Raw genomic sequence first — 8,815 nt, 5'->3', positions numbered from 1 at the left:
ACCGATACCCGATCCGACAAAAATGGCAGTATCGGAGCCGATACCCGATATGAATATCGGATCGGCGCATCCCTAACAAATACTATAGAAGTCACTGGTGACCAGCAGCTGTTTGGTTACCCACATTCTTCAGAATATCTAATTTTGTGTTCAGCACAAGAAAGAAATTAATACAGGTTTGGGACAACATGACAGTGAGTAAATAATGACAGAATGTTAATTTTTGGGTGAACTGTCCCTTTAATGACAAGCGGCAGCATTGTTTGGAACTATTAGACTGCTGTCACTTTAAGAGCTGCATGCGTCTAATATTCAGGCACGCATCCGTTTCTCTCTCAACTGTTCCGGGGCTCGACAATAAGGACTGCCTGATGGTTCTGTTTGTACAGAGCGCACAGACAGCTGCGTCTCTGATACGCAAACCCCGAACTGAGTTTCTTTCTGCGTCTTTCTTGCGCTTGAACGAACAAATACATACAAAAATGTGTCATATGTTGTATATGTCATACAAAATACACGTCTTGGCGAGTAACTTTAGCTTTAACAATGATTAATCTTTATTTAATTTATAGTCTACAGTGGAGTAGAAATGCACCGATCGACCGGGCATTTTTTGTTTTATTTCAGACTATCTCGGTTTCGTGCTTGCACACAAACTGCATTGCAATATTTTTTTCAAAATGTCATTTGTGTGGAAATATTACGTTAATATTATATTTAGTCTGTAAACGGCTGTTAACAGAGGCCAGCGATGCTGAAGACGGACGCAAAGAGGAGAAAATACTGTAGCAGGCAGAGCAAGATCACTGTTCACGATACGCGAAATATAGGAAGAAAATCCTAAATACTAAATTTGATATGGATGTGTTTCTGAGGGGAACTGACTGTTTTCTGAAAAGTTTACATGGTATTTTCTTTTCATCTTGGCTCGGTATAATGCATTTAAAGTAGTGCTAAAATGCACAGCGCTGCTTTATGTACAGCAGTAACCAAGTAAACGCTGCTGTTCCATGAGCACCACCTGCTGGCAGAGAGTGAATCTGCGTCTCATTCATGCGTCTGCTGTTTATGTTTCATGCAGGTGTTTTATGTAGCATAATTTCACAAAGCTAACGTCGGACCATTCTGTTTTTGCTTCAGATTTTGAAATTATACAGTCTAATTTAAATCAAACATTGCACATGCTACAAGTGTGTATAATCTTTTTTTTTTTTTTTGATCGATTCGTGATTAAAATGCAGTGGCTACCACTAATTTCAAATGGCTATGAAAATCAAGGTGCAACACAATCATTTCATTTGTATCTTTGTTCTATATATTCAGTGGTGTTATTGTTTGTAATTTGTTAATTTGTTCTTATTTACTGACTGTTCACTTGTCTTTAATAATGATTGAACCTTATATTTGTCAGGCTAGCTGTTTTTGCTGTTGTATTGAAATTGAAAATTGTAAAATGTAATTGGCATCTAAATATTGGTGTCAAATAAGCTTATTTATTAGAATACAAGATAACAGATCAAAAACAATGCTAAAGGCAACCATTTTATTTTTTTGCGGCAGGGCCAGTGAAAATGTTGGCAGGGCAAGTAATAATTTGAACGACTGAGCCAGTAGAAAATATCCTTAGCGTTGAGCCCTGTGTTCACTGTGTTTATATGTAAACCATGCGTGTTTTTGACAGCTTTTGCACAATCAGACATGAAGGATAACTAATCAGGCGCTGTTTTAAGGCTGTAAAGCACATGAAAATAATGTAGTTTTGTGATTGTGAATAAGTGCAGTGTCCCGTGAGTGTAACTCTACCGCTGAGTAACATTTGATGTGAATGTATGTGGCGTTGTACAGTATATTGAGACGAGACGCCAGAACTGTGACTGAATGAATGTGCGCTGCAGTGTTTCTTCAAAAGCAGATCGTGGAGACATTTTAATCGCCCACAATCAAAAATCATAATATCACACAGCCCTAATTGAGACCAACACAATCACTCCTCTCTGAGATCCCGTCAGTCATGTGACTCACCTTCCAGACGCACCACACTGATTGGCTGCAGATCCTTAGGGAAGGGCGTGGCAGTAGCAATGACTGGGAGGAGCCAGGCTAAAGAGAACATCGTCACGACAACAGAGTAACGCCATGCCCTGTCAATCATCTGCAAAGGAAACCAGACACAGACAGATGACATCACTTAAGAGTTATTGCGAGTCTGAGTTCATAGTCTGACTCTGAATGTTTGAATGTGATGAAACGCAAAGATGGATGCTGCATAATTCAAAGACAAAATCTTTGCGTTGCATGGTCTTTGTAGAAGCTTATTGTAATATTATACTGTTTCTCATTGGATGGTGAGACAAAGATACTAAATGATCCCATAACAATCTGATGCAACATTTAAAAACTGATCCGACCTGAAGCTAATCTGACAAGAAGCTTTGTGTGTGTGTCAGTGGGAGACACTTTAGCTAATTAATGGCTAATCAGAGCTAATCTTCCATTAGACAGATGAAGCGGGACACATGAGTTAGGGGTATAATCTGGAATTTTGTTCTGTACAGGATTATTGAATTAAAACATTTATATACTAAAAGCTAAAGCACTTGACTTCCTGAATTCTCCTTTCATTAAATTGCATTACAGGCCTGTAATTAACTGTAACTTTCAGGCCATTAATGAAGCGCAGAGAGCCAATTGCGCAGATTACTATACAAAATATTAAAGCAAGTGTCATTTATTGTAAAAAAGATAAGCACACAAAGCATCTGACTGTTGGCATGAAATTAGAGAGGAACCACCTCAATATTTATTCTATAGAATGCAAAAAATATATTTTTGAAATTGTGAATAAAACAAAAATTATAAGAGTATGTTTAAGAAGAACACATTTAATTCAGTGCGTTACTTGCCATTTCTAATTTGTGAAATTTGCTAGCTATTCCTGTGTTTCCAGCCACTAAACACAGTCACAACCAGATCAAAACAACCAAAAACACAGCAACCACGTGCACCAAGACAAAGTCAAAGCAGCAATGCAGAGCTGATGAACACAGAGATAAGAAAACATTTTTACAAAAGCAATGACTGCAATAACAACAGATAAAGAGTTCACGTTTAGTGCCTCACTTTTATGTTTTATTATGTTACTGCAGCTCTGATTTCTTTGGGTTCATCTGTATCAGCAATGCAAATCTTGACACTCAATTCTTGCCCATTCTCCTAGGCAAAATTTCTGTCAAGTTGGATGGGAACATTTGACAAACGAGCGTTTCTGAGCTCCTCTACAGATGCTCTGGCACCTTGAGCTCCAGGACATCAACCTTTCTGGCTTAAATCTATTCCAGTCTAGCTTTGGCTAATGTTTCAGGTCACTGTCCTGCTGGAAGACAAAAGTCCCAGAGCTCCTGCAATTTACAGCATGCATTCCTCCAGTAATTTCTGTATTAGTTTAGCAGACTGTGACGCAATAAAGCTGCTAGCATCACCATAAGGAGCATTACAGGGAAGTCCAGAGGTCCACTCTCGACTATTGTCAAATAAAGCTCAAAGATACTAAAACCACATTATAAAACAGATAGTTCCGGTCCTTGATTCTGATTGGCTGAGCCGCGTTTGAAGCTGTTGTAAATTACTCTACAAAGTAACATACACCTTTGTTTACGTTTGTGTGTTGCTCGGCAACCACTTTGTTGGAAACACAACTGTTTCTGAGGAACTACATTGTTTGGTGGCAGAATACTGTTTTTATTAATATCATTACACTTTATTTGCTCCGTTTTATTTTGTGAAACCTTACTACGTATATGGAATAACCGTTTTATAAACGCAATAAGCCCCGCTTCGCGACGTGCCTAACAATGCCCCTTAGCTGTTATAAATTCACTGTAAACCACGGCTTCTTGGGGCTTATTGCTTTATTAAATTACTGTTTAATTATTGTTTCAGAATCGTCATGTTCATGTCTACAAAATACAGATTCTCAGATTAAAAATTCACTTTGAGAATCATGAAATAATTCAGACATTCCCTTTGACTTTAAATTTAAGTCATATAATAAACACTGTGTGAATCCAGTGAATGACACAGCACTACACCTGACACACAGCTGTTGTCATGTTGTATTTTAACACACTATCACAATGTTTAGAGAAACGCTGCATGGAACACAGATCCAGACCCACATACACGCGCCTGTGCTATGATAGATTTTACGGTACTCTGAGATATAGTAAACACTTTGGGAATGTTCTTCAGTCCTGCACTTTTCCAGGAACACTTCAGTCAGAGTCGTTCTCTGGTCTCTAGTGTTTAATTCCTGCACATCAAAACAACTGACTGCTGTCTAGTCAGTCAATGATTGAACAGAGCATACAGACTTAAGAAGACTCAAGGTGGTTTCATGTGATGCAATGCTACTTTTCTCCAAATCTGATGAAGAAACAAACTCATCTACATCTTGGAAGGGCTGAAGGTAATTTTTGGGTGGACTATTCCTTTAAGACGTGAAGAAGTGTATCTGTAACGGTTCTCTCTCTGGCGGCTCTCACGCTCTCAGTAAAAATACTCGGCACCTTTGACATAAAGCAGCCGCTTGCTTCCTTCCAGAGCCCAGAAATGTCTCTGTCGTTTCCTTCTCTTTTAACTTGCACTGGCACTCTTGGACCCAAAAATATCCAGCAAGTGTCCAGTGGTAGTTACTCTACTCTATAAACACAGTCTTAAGGCCACTCACAGCAGACGTGTTCTTGCTTTCGGTCAGTGCTATGTTTTAACTGTTGGTCTGTGTAAACATGCTAGCTGCACCATAAGAGGCCGTTCACACACAAGACACAACATGTTTTTGCATTCCACCACGCAGCTTTTTCATAGTTTTTTCTATGTAAACATGCACTAGATGGACATCTTTGACCGTTGAGCTTGGTTCACACAACTGTTGCACATGACAATGCATCATAAAAATGCACTGCTTAAGTTAAAAGAAGTTCAACTTTTACTTCTCTAAACCTTGCAATTTTTTTCCCATTCCACTGCCCTGCATCTTCCGATTTCAAATGCAAAAACATATTTTGTGTTTTTGCATTCCACCGTTCTGCTTTTTTAAGCATTTTTTGAATGTAAATATGCACTAGATGGACATGTTTGGTGCTCGCGTCTTGCATCTTTTGCAACGTCTAGTTAAAAGTAGTTAAACTTTTAAAAACGCATCTCTAGACCGTGCGTTTTTCATTCCAGTGCCCCCCATCTTGTGGTTTTAAATGTGTTTTGTATGAATGGCTCCCAAGTGCCCAATACATTCTTTTGAAAATGCATCGTCTAAATGAAGAGTTAAAACTAAATTAAAAAAAACTAACAAATACTGTAATTTATAGAGATGCACCGATCGATCGGCCAGGGATCGGAATCGGCCGATTTTCCTCATGATCGGCCCGGATCGGTGATCGGTCGGTCAGTCTCACTTCTTTCCGATTTCGAGCCGATCTGTTTCGTTACCAGCGGCACAGGCAATGGTACGACCCCTTCTCTCTCACACACGTCTCATTCGCTCCGGTTAAATAGTGCTTGTATTGCGCATTATTTTAGTCATTCCCGCAGGTTTCGCGCTTACACCAAACGCGCACGCACCACCACTGATCTATATTAGTGGCGCGCACAATCCGCGCTCAGTCTCAAACAGCTTGTGAGCCACAAAACTTTCTGCTCTTGACTGAATACGTTTTATAACTTTAATGGAATGCATTAATCTGTATTTAATTTTTACAATGAAGACTACAGAAATTAAAGTAATCAAATGTAAAATAATACTGGATGTGTTATTTTACATTTGATTACTTTAATTTCTGTAGTATTTCTTACCTGAATCATGGCTCGCAAAATTTCAAAATCATTACTGTCTTAATTGTTTAGATTTTTAGAAGGCACATTAACTTCTTTCTCATTTACAACTCTATGTGTTTGCTGCATAAAAACATGATTTGATATTTTTATTGATCTAACCAAAAACAGCAAGAAAGGCTTATTGGAAATGCAAATTCATTCTCTGCCGTGATGTGGCGCTTTAGGAGCTGAAATATTGTGGTTTCCCCGGTAACGGCTGAACACAAAGCAGCTCCGCGCTCATAAACGCTGCTTTATCAGGAATTATAGGTCAAATTAAATTAAAATACCAACGACACGTTTCTGAGGAGGACAGTCGGTTCCCTTCAGATACATTCAAATAAAGACATCCGCGCCGCGTTTTTAAGTTTGATACAACTCACTTTAGGAGTTTTTAAGGACCCGCGGGAGATCTGTATTTAAGATTGAGTGGTGATACATTTTGGTAGCCCGACTGGAAAACACAATAGGCCCGAGACGTCGGGTTAGCGATTTTGCGAACCCTGCTGAATAAAAACTTACTTAACCTGAAAAACTTAGTTTCATAGCTCTCTTTATTCTATTGCATTTATTTGTGCTGTTGTTTGCAATTTTTTTTATTTGTTCTTATTTCATTACTGACTTTTTACTTGTGATTTTTTATGAAAATAAAATTTTGCGTTAGAAAAGTAAATTTTTGTTTGTATATGCTGTCAATTATAGTTCTTAGAAAGAAAATCGGAATCGGCAAAAATCGGTATCGGCAGATCACACTAACGAAAAATCGGAAATCGGCCAAGAAAATTGCAATCGGTGCATCTCTAGTAATTTACACGCCCTCACATTATTTCAAACTCATATGACCACTCTTTTCATAACAAAGACTGGGATCCAAACTTTATATGGGCTGTCGAGTTCAGATCCCTTTTTACTTTAACAGAAGATATTTTTTTTAAAAACATCTGTTTTATATTTTAATTTTTTTGTTCATTCAGTAGAAGTCGAAAACTCTTTGGTTACCAATGTTCTTAAAAATATATTTTGTATTCGGCAGAAGAAAATAAGTCATAAATTTTCAGAACAGTAAATGACGACAGATTTGTCATTTCTGGGAAAACTTTCCCTTTAACCCCAGTGTTAGGGTTAGTTACGGTCAGGGTTAGTTAGGGTGAGGGTTAGGGATAAACTATGACTCGGACCCCAGCTTTCTCCCTAATGACCTTCATGATGTGGAATTCAGGGGGAGATTCAGTCTCTCTCTCTGTGCCGAGATCAGAGAACCAACAGAAACTGCCGCGCCGTTACGGAGATATGGCCGTTCAAAGTTTCAATGGTTTTCCATTGACTTAAGCTTTAAAGCGTTTCATCCAGGTTGCCAGTAGCAAACAATGCAGCGCGCTCTCCTGGACAAACTAAGTAATTACACCATTTCAAGCATTTTATCTGCGTTATATGTTCTGTAAAAAAAAGGTTCATATCGGCGGCATATTCGCCGATACCGATATATCGGCAAAAGTCTCATATCGGCCGATAATATTGGCTAAACTATATATCGGTCGGGCTCTACTATTTAATAGTCAATACTAGCCATGAGCTCATTGTGAAATCTCTGGAGTGTATTTACACTAATAACTAATAAATGTGTGGCTCATGACTTAGATTGACTGTTTTTATTAAATATGCAGATGAACATTTTCTGTAATTTACACTAATAACTAATAAATGTGTAGCTCAAGACTTAGATTTGTTTATATTAAAGATATAGTATGTTTTATGTAATGTACACTAATAACTAATACATTTGTAGCTCAAGACTTAGATTTACCATTTAGGCCTATATTAAAGATTTAAATGTACGTTTCATGTAATTTACAATAATAACTAATACATTTGTAGCTGAAGACTTAGATTTACTGTTTATATTTTAGATTTATTTAAATTACTTATAACTCTAACCCTAACTAATAACTAATAAATGTGTAGCTCAAGTAACATTTATATTAAAGCTTTAGATGTACATTTTACATTTACCATTTATATTTAAGTTTTGAATGTACATTTTATGTAAATTATACTGATTTAGATGTACAGTTTATGTAATTTACACTAATAACTAACAAATATTTGGATCAAGACTTAGATTTACAATTATTTTTTTAATTTACATGTACATTTTATGTTATTTACACTAATATCTAATAAATGTGTGGCTTAAGACTTAAATTTACCATTATATTAAAGATTAAGATGTACATTTTAGTTAAAAAAATTTCTCTCCAAACCAAATTAAACACCTTCTCAAACGAGAGGAACTGAAACCTGTTTTGTCATATTAAAAATCATAATTTTATATGACTGAAGGACGTCCTGGTCCAGCTGACCTCATTGTTTATGTAATTTCATAAACTATACTCACTTTTTGGGTCGTTTTCTCCAGACTGGCGGTATCTGGCTAATTGAAAGGCTGTTTTGGCCGTTTTCTGAGGGCAGATGGTCAGACATGAGCTTTAAAGCCCAAATCCCCTCAAAGAGCAAAGGATTACCACATTTACTCTCCAACATCTTCACTGTTTCCTCCTGAAACAGCTTTCCAAACATCTCCGAGGCGTCTTAAATCGCGTTTCTGTCAAATGTTTGTGCGGTCATTAACGTTACTGACGGAGCGCTCACGCGTCTGACCGTTTATTAACGGAAGCAGTTTAAAATATTTTAAAACTCTTGTGGCGCGATTTATAACCTCTGCGAGTTCGTGTGCATCCTGCGCTCGCGTTCAATTTAAGTACCTGTTCAAAACTACTACATCTAATGGATTCACCACAAACTTACAAAACAATGTTGAAACTTACCCGTTTTGCTTCAAAAACCATCTTATTCCATATTTTCTGTGTTTCCCTCAAATCTGAGCGTCAGAGAACCCAGAGCTCCGGTATAATAAAGTAATCTGCGGGAGGAAAAGGGGCGGGGCAAC

Source organism: Sinocyclocheilus rhinocerous, unplaced genomic scaffold, assembly GCF_001515625.1.
Source record: "Sinocyclocheilus rhinocerous isolate Xijiao unplaced genomic scaffold, SAMN03320098_v1.1 scaffold3283, whole genome shotgun sequence".
Lineage (NCBI taxonomy): Eukaryota > Metazoa > Chordata > Actinopteri > Cypriniformes > Cyprinidae > Sinocyclocheilus > Sinocyclocheilus rhinocerous.
Note: the sequence above shows the minus strand (reverse complement) of the source record.